The sequence below is a fragment of the Crocuta crocuta genome, unplaced genomic scaffold (assembly GCF_008692635.1).
Source record: "Crocuta crocuta isolate KB4526 unplaced genomic scaffold, BGI_CrCroc_1.0 scaffold987, whole genome shotgun sequence".
Lineage (NCBI taxonomy): Eukaryota > Metazoa > Chordata > Mammalia > Carnivora > Hyaenidae > Crocuta > Crocuta crocuta.
The window spans coordinates 25,629-43,636 of NW_027530527.1; the positions used below are offsets into that span (position 1 = coordinate 25,629).

The 18,008-nt window shown below is 44.4% G+C and overlaps 1 pseudogene; it reads left to right on the forward strand.

Moving 5' to 3' along the window:
* Positions 1–4,248: 4,248 nt before the first annotated feature.
* LOC144234258 (V-type proton ATPase subunit D pseudogene) lies at positions 4,249–6,683 on the forward strand (annotated as a pseudogene).
* Positions 6,684–18,008: the final 11,325 nt, after the last annotated feature.

Below are 18,008 nucleotides of genomic sequence, written 5' to 3' on the forward strand. Positions count from 1 at the left end.
TCAAATGGAGTGGAAGCAGAGTTCCTAGCAGCAAGGTGCGAGCTTGGACGAGCTGAGGGGAGGGCCTAGCTGTCCCTAGAGGACAGAGCAGGGTCTCTGGAGACTCTAGCTTTGCTCAGTGGAGCTGCTAATCTGTCCTTGCCCCTCTGCCTCCTCCCCGCTGGCTCGGCTCCAGCACTATGATTATCTCCTCAACTGAAGGATGATCTCATTCCCCCAGCACCCTGACTGCCTGCCTGCGGGAGAGGTTTCCTCCCCCCTGAGAGGGGCTCAGCCTCAGTAGAGACAGATTCTCCCACATTCTCTCTCAATCTGTCGCCCACCCCACAAGACTCCAGCGAACCACCAATGGCCACATCCCCTCCCACTGATCTCTTGGTCTTGAGACACGAGGACATCCCTACCCAGGGTGTTCGGACTCAGGTTACCTCAATATTCTGAGTCCCCCAAAGGATTCAAGGCACCTGCCCTTTTTCAGGACAATGGGACCCCTCCACATCTGTCTTCCTGGGAGGAATGAAACAAAGCACCGCCACGTGGGGATGGGGCTGGCCATTGGACAGTGGATCCGGGTCCTGGTCAACTGGATGAGAAGAAGGCAATGCCTAAACTCTAAGCGAGGGTGGTGGATTGAGTGAGGAGTGTCCCTGCTTGGCCACCAGCAGGGACCAGGGCGTGGCACTTGTGGGTCTCCGCAGTTTGCAGCCCAACAGCCAGCGGGCTCTGCCCAGGTACCACCGGGTTGACCTCAGGGCGGGGCGGAGCCAGGAAGAGGTGGTGATCTCATTGCATCCTTAGAACCAAGAGCAAAAAGGAACCCGGTGCAGACAGAGGAGAAAGAAAAGGATGATACACAGCAGAAGGGAGCCAAGAAAAACTGTGGCTGAGGAAGGAAATGTAACACACAAAGCAGCTTCTAGCTTGAAACAAGTCGTGGGTCAGAGCCAGCTCCGGGGGAAGCCAGACTCTGAACAAAACCTTTCTCCCAGAGCAACAAGACATTATTATGCAGAAAGAACTCACCGTGGACATCTGACAGCCCCTCCCCCGNTGCCTGTAGCCCCACCTTGCCCTTCGGGGTAGCCCCATTCTTTTCACCTCACCTCATTTCAGCCAGGGTTTCACAAAGTTTAATTGATTGAGTGAAACCAAAAGGCGCAAATGGCGCCAGGCCCCTCGCTCCTCCTCCCCGTCGTTGCTAATAATTTTTTTCTTTTGTCTGAAAAACCTTAAAGAATTTGTACTTCATTCCCACTTACCTGCAGTCCAGTTCAGGCGAGCTGCTTCCTTCCTCACTCCTTCAATTAGTGGTACCCTGGGCTTCTCTCCACATCAGCACCACTGCTCGCTCTCCATGACATCACCTCTGAGCTCTGTGATTGGCTGACAGTGGGTTGCTTGGCAATTGGACAGTCTCCGCTGGTGGAACAGGGATTGCCTGAGTGAGTAACTCTTAGCAGGCCAGGGAGTGGAAGATGATGTCAGACAAATAGCCCGCTTTCCATGCTGCCTGTGGAGCTGGGGACCAGAGGGTGAGGGTGGGGATGCAGAAAGAAGGAGGGAACAGTACGAGAGGGTGGGGGTGAAGGGCACGGCTTGCAAGCTGAGCTGTCCATCCAGAGAGAGAGCACCTGGAGAGGAGGAATGATGAAGGATTTCCAGAATCTTTAGCCCTTTCATATCTGGGGGTGGGAAAATATGGCATCTAGAGGAGAAATCAGAAAGAACAGATGAACACTAAAAATAGCTTCCAGAGGGCTTGATGCTTGTTTCCAGCTCTGTCAGAAGAGCTGGTGGGTTTGAACGGTGAGTCAGAAGGCAAGGAGGGACTTCAGACATCCTCAGATTTTGGGGCACGTGAGGGCCTGGCACGCAGGTCCCAGGAGAGCCGGGCTTCCCTCTTGCCACCTGGCTGTGATGTTGGCCACGCCTCTTCTGTGGCATCCTGACTAGAGCTGGTGGGTCCTCACAGCCCACGCAACTTCCCGGGGCCTTCCAGAAGGAAGAAGACCATGACTGAAGCTGAGGAATGTCACTACCCTGATGATTCCTAAAACAGATGGAACTCTGACCGGAAGTGATGGGTCACCCATGATGGTTTCCCTAGGTCCCTCATCGAGTGGAGGCAAGGAGCCCCTGATGTTACCCTCTCAGCCTACCAGTCAGCCGGAAGTGGCAGGGCCAGGCAGACTGCCAAACAAGACCCCCTTCTCTAGAATGCCTCTCCCATCAAAGGTCGCTGAGCTTGTTCTCCATCCCCTCACCCCTGCCTTCCACCACCTGGCCTCACCTCACCGCCTTCTTTCCAAAGGGAGAGAGTGGATTTCTTTTGTTGTGATAGGATATACATAGCACAAAACTTACCACATTAACCACCTTTCAGTATACAGTTCGATGGCATTAAACACCTTCACAGTCTGTGCGGCCATCACCACCGTTCATCTCCAGATTTCATCTTCCCAAATCGAAATTCTGTAACCATTAAACACATTAAACTCCTCTTTCCCCTCCCCCTGGCTCCTGGTGACCTCTAATCTACTTTTCATCCTAATGAATTTGCCTCTTCTAGCAAATTCATTACCTCATGTATAACCTCATGTAACTGGGATCACACAGTATTTGTCCTTTCGTGTCTGGTGGATTTCACTTAGTATTTGTGTCCTCACGGTTCATCCACACTATAGCCTGTGTCAGAATTTCATCATCTCACCCTTTTTATGGAGGGTTTGTTCGGCCGCAGTCAATTTCACTGGCTCTCACCCTCTACCACCACATTCCTGCTGACTGAGAACACACAAAAGTCACCTGCATTCAGCCCATGCTTTTAAAGCATCTTTAAATGGCGAGAGCACCAAAGGACATTTGCACATCACAGTTTGTGCAGGTGGAAGACATGCGGTGTATACACTCGCGAGTGTGCTGGGCCGGAAGTAGGTTCTCAGGCCCTGGCATGGGCCTCACAGCTGGGACCCACGGGCTGGCACTGCCCAGGGCCCTGTGCTGTTCTCCAGGGCTCCATGTAGACATGTATCTCCAATCCTCCACTTCACATCAGGAGAAGAAAGCACCCATCAGACTGCCCCACTCTGGGCCACCACACTGGGTAGGGGTGAGGGTGACCAAAATAATGAAGGACCCCTGGCTGTCTTTGGAGTTCACAAAGTGTGCTCATGTGGGTCCTGTCATGTAACCCCAGTGGCGCTGTGAAGGCAGTGGGATGAAAACCCTTCCTTTGTTGGAACAACATGCTTATCACGCTTGCCACACGCCAGGAACCCAGGCCCCCAAGCCCCAGGCCATAGTCTCATTTCAAAGAGAATCAAGAGTGCCTATGGAAATCGAAAGGCTTCCTGAATATGTAGAGATAATAGACACCACACTGCCTGCCAGGCTGGTATCAGGAATCCAAGCAAACCTGAACCCCGTGGCCGCCTTTGCAGTCAAGGGCTCCTCTCTCCTCTCCTCCATCTTCTCTTTCCTCCTCCTTCCATCTCCTCCTTCCATCGCTGAGAAGTCTGGAACTCCCAAGCTGCGGCTCTGGAAAGGGGGGTTGGGTGCAGGGAGGAGCCAGCGAGTTGCCATGGTGATGGCAGCCAATGAGAGATACTCTGCTACTAGGGGAGGGAAGTGCTCTGTCTGAGTCCCCCTTACTGACTGATAGGGGAAGGGAGCTGGGACAAGGTGGGGAAGACAAGACATAACAACCAGAGACCAAGGAGGGGGCGAAAGGAAGTGCAGAAAGATGCCCCATTTCTAGAGTTATTTAGCTACCATTTGAGTACTACGTTATGATGGAAAATATATATATATATTTATTATATATTATAAATATATAATCAGTAAATCTCACTACAGCCCTGTGAGAAAGGAATTCACCACCTCATTTATACAAGAAACAGACCCAAATGGTCAAGATAACTTGCACAGTCTCCCATAAAGTGGTGAGGCATAAATTTGAATGGGGGGGCAGTAATATTGGAAGAGGGAGGGTGGCCAAGCCACATGGAGCCCCTCCACTAGCCTTACCATATGGGAGAGTCCCAGAGCTTCCCCAAAATGGTATATGGCCGTTCAGTGATGGAAGAGAGAAAGAATCACCTCTAGAAAAGGTGCCAAGCATCAAGTCCGAAGCATAAAGACTGAGAAGAGAAATCATCCAGGTCAAAGCTGGGAGGTTCAGAGGGGTGGGGTCATCAACAGGGAAGAGATGAAGGCAAAAGAGCTGGCCGGCATGTTCCTTACACCCCAATGTCTGAAGGTGTCATGAGCTCCGCACTGAAGAAGGTGGGTGATCAGAGGCCATTCCTGGGCCTGCTGCATCGGCCATGGGTGAGCCAGCTGCCTGCACTCAATCCATCTAAATGCAGCAGCTGGACATCAGTCAAAGGGACTTGGGGCCCATGAGGAGCAGATCGGCAACACTGCTCTGCTGACTGTCACTTTTCACAGCTCGGGGTGCACTGTGGCAGTGACACTCAGATGGGTGTGTGAAGCCATCCCCTGGATACACATGTGCCAACTGGCTATACCATGGGACTCCATTCATCTACCCCTTCCAAGGGTGGAAACTCGAGTGTCTAACGTGTTGGAAAGGGGGCTCCACATCTTCCTGCAGATGCTGAAGTGTGGAGAGAAGCAGTAGAAGAGATGATTGATTATCTGGAAGCCAGGTTTTGACCAGGGCAGTCCCTGGTCAATGACTTGACTCACCAATAACACACTAACACCCCCTGGGACCCCAAGGACAGTGCCTAGGCCCCCAAAGGAGCCCTGCTTGTTCAGAAGTAGCTCTATCATAAGGCTAGCTGCACAGTCACCTGGGGGGCCCTCAACAAACCTCTGGTCGTATTCCAAACTTCAGGAACTGTGGTCCTCACCTCACAGAAGAATTCAGAATATCTGATCACTGCACTTGAGGCTGCTACACTCACACCAATGCAATTTCTAAAAATTATACAACACAAAGTAAATTACAAATTTACTTTACAAAATATACAATGTAAAGCTTTTATTTTCTGCCATTTTTTAGACTAAAGTTTGGGAGATTTCTTCTATATAATTTATCGAATTGAACAATTGTCAGATATTTCCTTAAAACAAATAAAAATGTGCGTAGTGTGTAATTTTAAAAAAATGTTTGAGCAATGCTATTTCACTTGAGGAGTGGCTATCATGACTCATGCATTCTCATGACATCAGTGGCTTAGATTTTTCTTTTCTTTCCTTTTTATTTATTTATTTTTAAGTTGGTTGCATGTCCAATGCGGGGCTTGAACTCACATTCCCGAGATCAAGAGTAGCATGTTATACCGATTGAGCCAGCCAAGCACACCTTAGATTTTTCAATCAACTGAAATACAAATAAAACTTAGCCAACTCAAATTTATGTGATCCTGGATTGCTGAAGCTGTTTATTTATGCTGATAGTGGTTGTAAATTAATTGTAATGGTGATTAATGTTTAGAACAACAACACATGATGTTTATAAAAACAAAGTTTATCAAGAGGGCTAAAACCTGTAAGTCACTTAGAATACTGCTTGAGGGGCTCCTGGGTGGCTCACTCATTAAGCACCTGACTTCAGCTCAGGTCATGATCTCATGGTTCATGAGTTTGAGTCTTACATTGAATAAACATGAGCCCCACTTTGAGTGAGCCTCACTTCTCTCCCTCTCCCTCTTCTCACCCCCCCATCTCAAAAAAAAAAAGAACAAAACAAAACAAAACAACCCAGTGCCTGTTGCAAAGTATGTGCACAATAAATGCTAGCTATTTTTATGGTTGAATTCATAGACTATCCACGAGTTTGCAAGTAACAGAAACCTGTTTCAAACTTAACAGAACAAGAGCATTTATATCAAAATTTAACAGGGAACACACACACCCTAGAGAACGGGTAGGACATACATCTGACTCCCAGAGGAAGGCACTGTGGCTGGGACTGTTGCAGGGGACCAGAGCCAGTCACCTTCAGAATGTGGGCAAGGACCCAGCTGAGACCTCTTCCTCCTGAATGTCACAGCCCTTCAGGAAGGCTCGATTGAAAGGAACAAGGCAGGTCGAAACCTCCTGAAGAAACAGTCTGATACCATAATTCCCTGATTTCGACAGACCCTCAAGAAGATAACGGAGATGAAAATGTGATGGGAGGAGCTGCCTTTCACTTGCCAAGGCCACATTCTTGTCAGGAGACTTCCTCACAGTAATCCACAATGTAAAGGAAGCCCTCGAGTGAAGTTTCCGGCAAGGATAATGTCACAGGTGAGATTTTGCCAGTATTTGAACATTACCATGAAGGAACTGACAGTTGCAAAATGACTGGTTTAGCCAGAGGTAGGGGACAATTCCTCTGAATTAAAAAGGAATAATGTCAAAGCAGTAGAAGTAGTGGTGGAAGTAGCTTCGCTGCAGACTTCCTTTGTTACTTTGGATGAAGCTATTAAGATAACCAACAGGCGTGTAAATGCCATTGAACATGCCCCATTCCCTGGACTGAATGTGCCCTTGCTTATATCATCACAGAGTTGGAGGCGAGACAGTGAAACTTCTATAGTCTAAAGAAAATACAGAAGAGATTCTTCAGGAAAAATCTGAGCAGGACTTGGAGCAGCAGAGGGCAGCTGGAGAGATGATGGAGCTGCTAATCTGCTGAAGAGAAGGACAATAATCTTCTCTTTTCATAGCCTTTCCTGCTCTGCTTCATTCAGAAGCCCTCGCATGGAGCATCTGAAGTCACAGTGTGTAACTTTGGTATGGGTGGCTATTTATTTTCTTGCCTGGGAATTTCACAGGTTGTAAAAATTTCCCCGGTGTCCATTTATGGGATTACTTTGTGGAATCATAATTCAGCAACCATTTATCACAGAAGAGATTGGCTAAACCGGCCCAAGAACTTGTAGACTTTCTTTTGCAGAGGTGTTACCCATCTCCATTTACATCTGTGCTACAGGCGATCTGTTTACCGGCATATCAGGAGATGGCCCGTGAGAAATAGCAGTGGCCTCAGAGCAACACATGTAGGCCAATGACCGCTGAAGGGCCCCTGGCTCCTGTGCACTCACGCCCCTGGGGAACTGTTATTGGAGGCTGCTGTAGCCACGCTCGTGTGAGCACAGTACTTCTCCCCTCCAGCTTTCTAAAAACCTTCACTTACTTTTTCCTTCATGACAGATCTCTGCCGTGTCTGTTCTGGAATCAGTTCTGCCAACTAAAATGTGACTATGGTATAACCATAACGTGATTTAGAAATGCGTTCTTCCTTTTTCTAGTTAGCTTATTGCTAAGAATAACAGTCATGTGCTTATGCTCAGATCTGCACGTGGGATTGTCTTCCAAAAAGAGCTTTCTCTGCAGACATGGAGGAAGTGGGCAGCCTCCCTGACCTCACACCTACTTCATATAACAGTGTTTTACAAATAAGCTTAATGAGACGATCGTTGAATTTTGGAGGCAGTAAAAAATATACGATTGCCAAAGGAAAAAAATGGGGCAAACGATGTGAAGAGACATTTCATCAATGAGAATATGCCAACAAATATACACATGAAAATTAACGATAAGAGAAATACAATGTAAGACCACAATGAGATTAGAACAAGTAAAATTTTAAAAATGACAATATCAAATGCTGGTAATAATGAAGAGAAACTGGAACCCACATATCCATAGCTGGTATGAATGTAAAAGGGCATAGCCACTCTAGAAGAGTCTAGTAGCTCTTTAAAACAAAAGAAAACAAAACTAAACAAAACATGCACTCACCATACAACCCAGCAATTGCATTCCTGGGCGTTATTCCCAAAGAAATGAAAACATGTTCACAAAAACAGTGTAGCGCACAAATGCTCAGAGCAGCTTTATTTGTAACAACCCCAAACTGTAAACAAACAGTGTGTCTCTGGAGAGGTGAATGGTTAAACAAATACGGTGGCTCCATACCACGGAACACTAGTCTGTGATAATAGTGAATAGACAATTGAGACATATAACAAGTTGGATGCATCCCAAGGACTTATGCTGAGTAAAACAAGTCAGTCTCAAAAGGCCACAAACTATATGATTTCACTTGTAGAATAATCTCAAATTTTGGAGGTGAAAAACAGATTGGTGGTTGCCAGGGATTAGGAGCCATGGGAGGAGGTGTGGCTACATAGAGGTAGCAAGAAGAAGATGATTATGGAATGGACTAGTTCTGTATCTTGATGGCAAATGCACATGTGATAAAATGACACACGTTAGGGGTGCTTGGGTAGCTCAGTCAGGTCATGATCTCACGAGTTGTGGGTTCAAGCCCTACATCGGACTCTGTGCTGATAGTTCAGAGCCTGGAGCCTGCTTCAGATCCTGTGTCTCCCTCTCTCTCTGCCCTTCCTGCTCACATTCTGTCTCTTTCAAAAATAAATAAATAGTAAAAAAAGTTTTAATTAAAAAAGGCACATGTTACACCGATGTCAATTTCCTGGTTTGATATTGTACCATAGTTATGTAAATTGTAACCATGGAGGAAACAGTAAGAGATACATGGGACTTCTCTATACTTGCAACTTCCTCTAGATCTAGAATTCTTTCAAAATTAAATGGTGGATTTGGGGTTTTGTTTTGTTTCATTTGTTTTAAGGCAAGAGGAGTGTCCGAGATATTTCATGGAACCCAAAGCAAGGAGTGTAACATCTTCTCCCAAAAATCAAGAACCAGGAAAGCAATCATGAATCAGAATCTGCCTCCCTGTCTCTGTCTATATATCTGTCTGTCTGTCTCTCTCTGTTTCTCTCTCTTGTCCCCATCTCTTTCCCCTCTCTGCAAAGCCACTTCCTTCTTTGTAGACTGCTGTCTCTGCTGCTCCATGCATGTGGCTTCCTCATAGCCATCAAGGACCCCATTGTCTTCCGGTGGAGCTGGTATCCTTTGTAGTTGGGCCACACAGGGAAATCCATTCTCTCTCTCTCTGATTCAATTTAAAATCCTCAAGAAAACAAAACCAACCAGCCCTATCAAGGCTGGGAGCCCGTGCCTCATGTCATGGTGGTGCGGTCACATCACACAACACAGACATGCCCGCCAAGGTGAACACCTTCACCTCCTCTCATGGAGGCCCTGATCCCACACAGCGCTTCTTTCTCCTCCAAGTCAACCTTGAGTTGGTCCTCTGATAGAGGACACTGGGAGAGAGACTGGGTAATTAGCATGAAGCTTCCGCTTAAATGTGGAGAAGGAGGCGAAATCCAGGACAGCATGTGTTGGTAGCTGGATATTGGACAAAGCTGAAGTTGTGGCCGTCGAATGCTGACTCCTGCAGGCCCCTGGTTATACGGTGGAGTCACTCCACATTCTGCCCATTGGGGACTGTGGCCTTGTCCGGGGCCCTCCAGAACCACCCTGGGAGAAACTGGAGAGGAACTGGCTGTGGGACTGGAAGATCTTCAGAATGGGGCCTTTAGCTCCTGAGCTTGGGTCTGAGCTTGCCTCAGGGACTGAGAAACCCTGTAGAGTGGATTTGTGTGGCTCTCAAGAACTTGTGAGGCTTTTCTGGCAGCATAATGCCTGTAAAACTGCAAATGGCAGCCTGCTGATTTAACTTGGGGAGATTCGATTTGCTGGAAGCCTTTTCTAGACAGCTTGCTAAACTGGACAGCCAGAGGAGAGCCATGTCCGGGGAGTTTCAGTTTCATAGAAGGACACCTGAGGGCTGTGCTTGGCTTCTCTGCTCAATGTATTTCTATTTAGGGTGTACAAGGCAGTGGACACCGTCTGTTTTGCCTCATTAGCCCAGTGGAAAATCCCAAACCTGGTCCTAAATTATGCTTCATAGCAGCAGGCATCACCACCTCTACCCAGCAGGAGGGCACAGCAGACAGACTTGGAGAAAGCACAGAAGACTCAAGGCTCCCAATGCTCCCCAGTGCATCCCTGGTGTCTTCTTTCCAAGTGCCATGACCTCCCTGTTTCATGACCAGCACACAGCATTTAGCTCTCAATGTGGGCTGCTGCACGTGGTATGTGCTGCTGCTTGCTAAGTCCACTTTAAGAGTGGTCTTGGGTGGTCTCAGCTTTTATCCCATCAGCACAGAGGATCCCAGGATCCCAGGAGCCCAGCAGCATAACTAACCTGTTTCTCCCCTCCACTGTAAGCTGGGCAGCCACGGACTGGTACACGCCTCCATACACCTCACTGAAGTCCCAGCTAGAGGCCAGCACAGTCAGACATCTTCCAACGTGGCCTTTCTAAGCCTGCTAGAGCTTCTGGCTCGGGAGGAAAATTGCCCAAGTTCCCAAAATACTGACCCTCATTTCACCAGATGCTGCGGTCTGTGCTCCACTCAACAGTCCTCCCTGTCCCGGGATGGTGGAATCCTTATTGTTTCCAAGCCCTAAAATGGCCATTTGAGGTGGTTGTATGCAACTTTATTTCCTGATGCCAGGTTGCAAACTTTTCAGAATTTTTTGGATGCAAATTAACAAGAAACTACTCCAAGTTACCTCATGCAAGTTTTTCAAGTTTTCAGGAAAGTCCCATGAAACCAACAATATGGGAGAGCTGGACTGAACTGGGGAGGGAAGCCAAAAGAATCTGAGCAGCCTCCCTCCTTCCCTTTTCTCCCTCCCCCTCCCTCGCTCTCTCTCCCTTCCTCCTTCAGTGCCTCTGCCCCTCTCTCCCTGCTTCCCCTCTCCTTACAAGGATGTGCTTCCTGCCCCTCGAACCACATGCTCACTCCTGTCCACATCTGCATCTATATCCAAGACTATTTCCTTCTGTCTCCATGACAGACCCTGCTTTCTGAGCACTGGCCATCTTATGTTTCCTGAGATGAGAGACAAGTTAGCCCTTCTTTCAATCCCAGTTTCAAATATTCAAGCAAAAGAATCCATCTGGCTGGTTTCATCTGGCCCGGTTTCAATCAGGCATGCATGTCTGATGTCAAGGATCTGGGCCGGGGGCTGGGTTGAATAGCATGAATCTGCATGGGTACCATTCTCAGGGTGTGGCCTCGAGGAGAGCTGAGCAGACATCCCACATGGGTACTCCATCAGCATCAGCGACCAAATCATAAAACAGCAATATGTGCTCACTGCAAAAAACATTTTAGGACAAAAGGTAATTGCCAATGGCAGAGCACTTACATTGGATTAAGCAAAAAAGAAAAAAGCCAGGGACAGGAGAATATTTGCTTTGTGCCTATCTTGGCCCCTAGCACTAGAGCTATTTCTACCCCCAGTGCAGAATTCCCAGGGGCTGAACTCCTTACCGAGATGCCTCCTCTGGCGATCACAGCAGGGAGCTAACAAATGCACTCTTAACAGAGGCTGTCAGAAGGGCTGGGGGCTGGGAGAGGAGGGGCTACCAGCCAGGAATCCAGTTCTGCCTGCTGCATGCTTTTCTGTACATGGAAGGTGCTGGAGCCAGGGAGATGGATTCATCTCTGGAGTCATCCTGGCACACTGCCTCCCGATCCCACTCAGGAATGTAGGGGCTGGGGAGAGGCGGGATGGGAGGGCAGCAACCAGTATCTCCCCTACAGAATTTAGACTAAAGGGACACTAAAGGGAAGACTGTAAAAGTAGGTTACAAAGAACGGCAGAAAAGGAAGAAATACATACAACCTTGCCAAGATGACAAAAAGCCATGATGAATTTCATTCATGTCGTTTAGAATCCACATCATGTTGCTCAACATCTTCGAAAACATTAGATTGATGAGTAGTCCAAATTCAAGCAAAGTAATCTTGAAGATGTATTAGCTCATGAAAAATCAATTTGTATCCAGATTCAAGGAAATTAGAAATATGCTTAAACAGAATGCCAATAACATATTTATATTCTAGCAAAATAAATAAGACATCAAAGGAAAATGGAAACAGACAAACTGGAGGAGAGGCAACAGAGAAGGAGGCAGAGATTTTGAGCTAATTGGAAACTATAATCAGAAAGATTATATTTCAGTGTGTTTACTTTCCAGAGAGAATAAATACTGGTTTGGGAACAACTCACATTTTAAACTGACTTTCTTATTTTCTAGCAAGAAATTGGCTTTTTCTTATCTAGACAGATTTTTTTTTCTTGATTAAACCTGAATTGTAATGTACAATTGCACTTACATGAAGCTCGAAGAAAGACAAATCTCATTTGTGGTGGGTTTATATATTTGTCAAAACTCACAGAACTTAAAATGAGTTTATTTTATTGTTGGTAAATCATACCTAAATAAATCTGATTAAACAACACTGTACGGGAGTGGCAAAAAAAAATTATTATAAAGAATAGCCTCTTCCCCCAAGGCAGGGGTACTGGGGAGTTTTTATCCTCCTGGAATCAAATGGGTGTGGTCCTTCTCTCTCCACAAAGGAAACTCAACAGAGACTCTCTAAAGAGTAATGGTGATGGGGCTTGCATTTGGATATGGGAAGAGGGTTGGGGGTAGGGGTGAGGAGGGCATTTCAGGCTGAGAGGTCAGTACGTGTAAGGCATTGGCTTTCTTGAGTGGTGTATTCAGTGAACTAATAATAAAATCAAAATGCAGTTGGAGTGCCTGGGTGGCTCAGTGAGTTTGAGCGTCTGACTCTTGATCTCGACTCAGGTCATAATCTCATGGTTCGTGAGTTCCAGGCCTGAATGGGGCTCTGTGCTGACAGTGAGGCTCCTGCTTGGGATTCCCTCTCTCCCTCTCTCTGACAGAGAATGAGCTGGCCTAGGAAATCCCAATCTTTGCACAAGAACTTCGTCACAACACTTGATGCAAGGGGTTCCTAGATGTTCTCTCAGGGGGAGAAAGGTGAGGGAATTCAAGCTCCCAGCCTGTAAGATGAGAGGGTTGGGCTGGATCACACCTCAGACCCTTTCCCAGGGCTGTCACTGTGGATCCTAACAAGTCCAGAAGGAAAGAAGAAAGGAAGACAGTGCACTGTCTCTATCTGCTCCCTTCTTTCCTTTGACTGGGTGGTACATTTCAACAAAACACATGTTTGGGATTAATCCAGCAGGCTGTGAGCTCAGAATGTCTCAGAAACATCCTGAGAAGAGGGCAGCAGAAAAGAAGGAAACTTTTGGGTATAGAGGCAGTAGATACTTTATGGGTTATGCATTTCAAGTTGTGAACAACCATTCCCCAGATGAGCTGTTTAGAAATCTGTCATAATTTAAGGTCTGCCTTCATAGATTCTGAAGAAGACTAGAAAGGAGGACACAGAGGAGCCCAACAGGCCAAAGGGAATAGGGCCCATCTCAGAGGTCTGGCACAGAAGGACTTACTATCATTTTCCCTAACAGAGCTGATCTGGAAATGGAGAGATTGGAAGCCACTTGTCAGCTCCATGTTAAATGTTAAAAAAAAAAAAAAAAAAAAAAAAAAAAAAAAAAAAAAGCNCACAAGCCACCTCTGGGCATTTACCTCAACCCGAATCAGCTCATCATATTTGGCTTCCTTCAGCCTGTGGGCATGCACTCTCCACCACAGTGAGAGCTGTCCCTGGGAGAAGGACTCAAGTCACATAAAGCATGACATCATCCTGGCTGCTGAGACTCTGAGGACTCCAATGATGCCCTCAGCTCCTCAGAGATGACACCAGGCAAGTCCCTCCAAGGACCGTGAGTGGCTGTGGTTCTTTAAGTAATGAGCATCACAGCTGTGGAAGCCAAGCCATTATTGTCATTCTTTCCTTATACAGAAAATAACCTCACTGGGCTAGCGGCTGGGAAAAAGGAAAAGGGGGAAACACTCTCCTGGTCATAACTTGACCTTCCTTAGAACCATCACTGGCTCCCCAGAACCTACAGGAAAAAATCCAAAGTTCTCTGTGTGTGTCCCAAGGGCCTTCCTGCCTTCTTTGCACACACTATTCTCTCCTCCTTCACCTCACCCCTGACACGCACAACACCCTACACACAGAACACTTTTCAAGCTACAACAAAATACAGTTGGCTCCCCAAAGATGTCACACAATTTCTAGCTACTAATCTTTGAATATACTGTCCTTCCTCATGGCTGCAGTGACTTCCACCATCTCTCTGTCTGGCTACCTCCTATTTATCTTTCAAATCCTAGCACAGCTGTCATCCCCTCTGGGTGGCTTTCTCTGACTCAGGAAACAATCGTTCTCACCCCTGTATTTCCTAAAAAACCTGATAGAGACAATGATATAGAACAGCTAACATGAGAGCTGAATATGAATCTAGAATTTTTAAAGGGGAACCCACAGGGAGAGTGGAATTCTTAAAATATAGGAAGCATAAGGTAACATTTCAAATACAGAAGTATGAACATGGAAAAGATATTTTGAATGTGGGTGGAGGTTTTACTGTAGTTGTCATTTTACATCATTGTATAGCCACCCTGCTGCTTTGCAGGCTTAGAATTTTGTTTTCTAATTTAAAAATACATGTTTATTGTAGCAATGTTTTAAAATATGGATTTACATGGGGCGCCTGGGTGGCTTAGTTGGTTAAGTGGCCGACTTCAGCTCAGGTCATGATCTAAGAGTTTGTGAGTTCGAGTCCCGCGTCAGGCTCTGTGCTGACAGCTCAGAGCCTGCTTCGGATTCTGTGTCTCCCTCTCTCTCTGACCCTCCCCCATTCACACTCTGTGTGTGTCTCTGTCTCAAAATAAATAAATAAATAATAAAAAATGGACTTACAAAATTAGAATACTAAGATTGTTTATAATCCTTGCTCCTAGTTACCTTTGCATAAATAGAGAACAGTGCACCACCCTAGAGACTGTTGAGCACCCAACTTGTTCCTAATGTGGTCAGCTGCACAAAATGCAAGCAAAGACACTTCAGTGCAGAAGCAAATTCCCCATTATGACTAATGAGGGTTCTGGTTCCCTCTTAATCATCCCATCCCAGGCTTTTGGTTCTCTGAACTGGGAAAGAATACATATGGCAAATGAAAATGTTTCTTTTCCTGTTCCATATTGGCCTGAGTGTTAGAGAACTATACTAAAGTCCAATTTTTACTCCTTCATGTATTGTAAATTCAAGTCCTTTGTTGGATTATGTTTTACAAATATCTTCTCTCTGTTGCGTGTATGATTACTTTCTTAATGACTTGGTGAACAAAACTTCTTAATGTAGTCAAGTTCATCAGTCCTTTGATTATAGTTAAATATTTGTGTATGTCCTGTTTATTTCCCGCATCAAGGTCTTAAAAATATTCACTTATTTTATCTTTCACATTTGAAAGAACTTTTTGCTTTTTACATTTGACTCCAAAATCTACCCAATATTTTTTATAAATCATGTGAAATTTTGACTGAAATTGTTTTGCATCTATAGGCCAATTGGGGTAGAACTGACAGCCTAGCAATTTTGATTGACTATTCCAATCCATGAACATGGTATATTTGTCATTTATTTAGATCTTCAATATTTTCAAAAGCTTTTTTAAATCATAGAGATTTGTATTTATTTTTTTAAGTTTCAAAACGTTTTGTAATTTTGTGTAGAGTCTTCAAAATACTTTGTTATATTTATTCCTAAATATTTAATTTTTCAATATTACTGAAAAAAAATCTTTTGTTGAAATGCCTTTTAATTTCAAATTCTAGTTTCTTGCCAACCTCATTTATTAATAATTTATGTGTAAATTGTTTTGATTTAACTACACAAATAATTGTATCACCCACAAATACTGAGTCTTATTTTTTCATTTTCAATCCTTATACCCTTTATTTCTTTATCGTGCCTTATCCCATTGTCTAGGGCCTCCAAAAAGATACCGAAGAGAAGCAATAATTGTGAACATCTTTGTCTTGTTCCTGACTTCAGGAAAAAAAGCTTTCAACATCTTCTCATTAAGTGTGTGTTTTCAGGGCCCCCGGGTGGCTTAGTCAGTTAAGCATCCAACCCTTGATTTCAGCTCAGGTTGTGATCTCGCTGTTCGTGAGTTCAAGTCCCGTGTCTGTGCTGACAGCTCAGGGCCTGGAGCTTGCTTTGGATCCTGTGTCTCCCTTTCTCTTTACCCCTCCCCCATTTGCACTCAATCTCTGTCTCTCAAAAATGAATGTGTTAAAAAAATTTTTTTAAATAAAAATAAAAGGAAGAAAATCACAGATTTGATAGTTACATGTAAAGATAGTTACTGTAGCATGATTTGTAATAGCAAATATTAGGAAAAAAACTTAATTTTTTTCAAAACTGATGTGGTAAGTAAATTATAAATTTCGTCCAATGGGACAATATACAGCTCTTAAAAAGGAAAAACGTAACTCTTGTGTGTTATATAAGATAAAATCTTCAAAATATGTTTTTGAAAAGCAAGATGAAGATATTTAGAGTCTGTGACTACTTTATAGTTAAAAGAAAGAATGTGCTTTTGTTATTTTAGTATGTCTCTGGAAAGATCCCTAATAAACCAGTAATGGCGCTTGCCTATGGGAAGAGGATGTAGATGGATTGGGACAGAGAAGAGAGAGGAAGTTAACTTGTACTGTCTTCCTTTTGAATTTTGCATTTGTACCCAAGTGAATACTACTAATTTGTAAATGTTTGATAAAGAAATTTTAATAGTTTTATCTAAAACTTAAATTGAGCTAAAATAATAAAAATTTAAAATTTAATGAAGAACAGAATAATTGAATTGAGTTGACTAATAGTCAAAGAATTACCTCCAATAATGGCTCTGGTTCTTTAAACTTTCGGGAACTTACTCCATAAACTATTTCACAGCAAAGAAAAACAGGAAAGTTGTCCAGATCCACTACAAAAGTACCTGAACACAGAAACAAAAGCCTGACAAAATAGCATAATAAAGGAAAACTATACATCTTCTATGTCTTGATGAAAAGAAAGTACTGTCAAGTGGAAATTAGAGATCTTGCAAATGGATTAGAAAAAGACACTCTGACATAAAAATGGGCGAAGAAGACAGATAATTTAGAAAAGAAATATAAAAGGCTATTGAGTACATAAAAACATGGTTAACATCATTAATAACGAAGGAAAGAAATTAAGAGACTCATGAGCTCTCATTTTGTACTAGATTATCAAAGATGTAAGAGATTGAAAACCTACAAGTTTGTTAAGTGTGTAAAGAACTGGACATTCCCGTATACTGTTTACATTTCTGGAAAGCAATCTGAGAACATATACTTTAATGTTGAGACGGGAATTTCACTTCTAGGAATGTATCCTAACGAATTCAGTGGACAAGTGTCCTACAATGCAATGTATATACAATAGTTTACTACAGCATTTTTAAAAAAATATTTGCCTGGGTACTTTTAAAATAAATTATTCTATGTACATAAAAGAATGTACATAGTACATTGCAGCCAGTAAAAATGATAGCATAGATTTATAGAGTGGTGCATTTATGGAACGTCCATTAAGTTGAAAAGTTTTGCAGCTATTCAATACTGTGCATTTGGGGACTATTTAATAACAAAGGAAAAGTCTCACAGCAAGTGAATTTGAAAAGCTACAAAATATGTAGTGTGAGTTAATTTCCATAAAATCTCACACTTCTGAGTTTAAAAATACAGGAAGAAACTATATCGAAATGTTTAACAGGTGGTGGAATTTGGGATGATTCTACAATTTTCTGAATAAAAATACTTTTATGCCTTAAAAGATTGCATCTATACCTATATCTACAAAACCTGGCATTATCTGTTCTTACTGTTCATTTCCAATTCCACTTCCTCACTCCCTTACCCTGGCAAAGAGTAGCCAAAAAACATGAGTGGCCCTGTTTTTGCAGGCTCCTTTGGTTTAGGAAGAGTTAATTATCTCTTTAATTAATTCCTTAGCCTGGGCGGCTCAACTGACTTCAGATTGGCTGATGGTGACATCATGCCAGTAGCAGGAGCCAATAGCAGCGTCCCTGCTTAAGAAGTGTCCCCAAGACCCGGATGCCTTAAAGAGGCGTCTGAGCCAGCTCGGCTGACGGCTGACTTTAACACGGTCCGCGCTGCTGGTTGAGCACCGTGGCCCCGCCCTGCAGAACCAGAAGTGCCTGGTGTGCCAGCTCGCGCCACGCTGGGGTCTTCAAGTCAGCGGGCTCTGCCCATTGCGTGT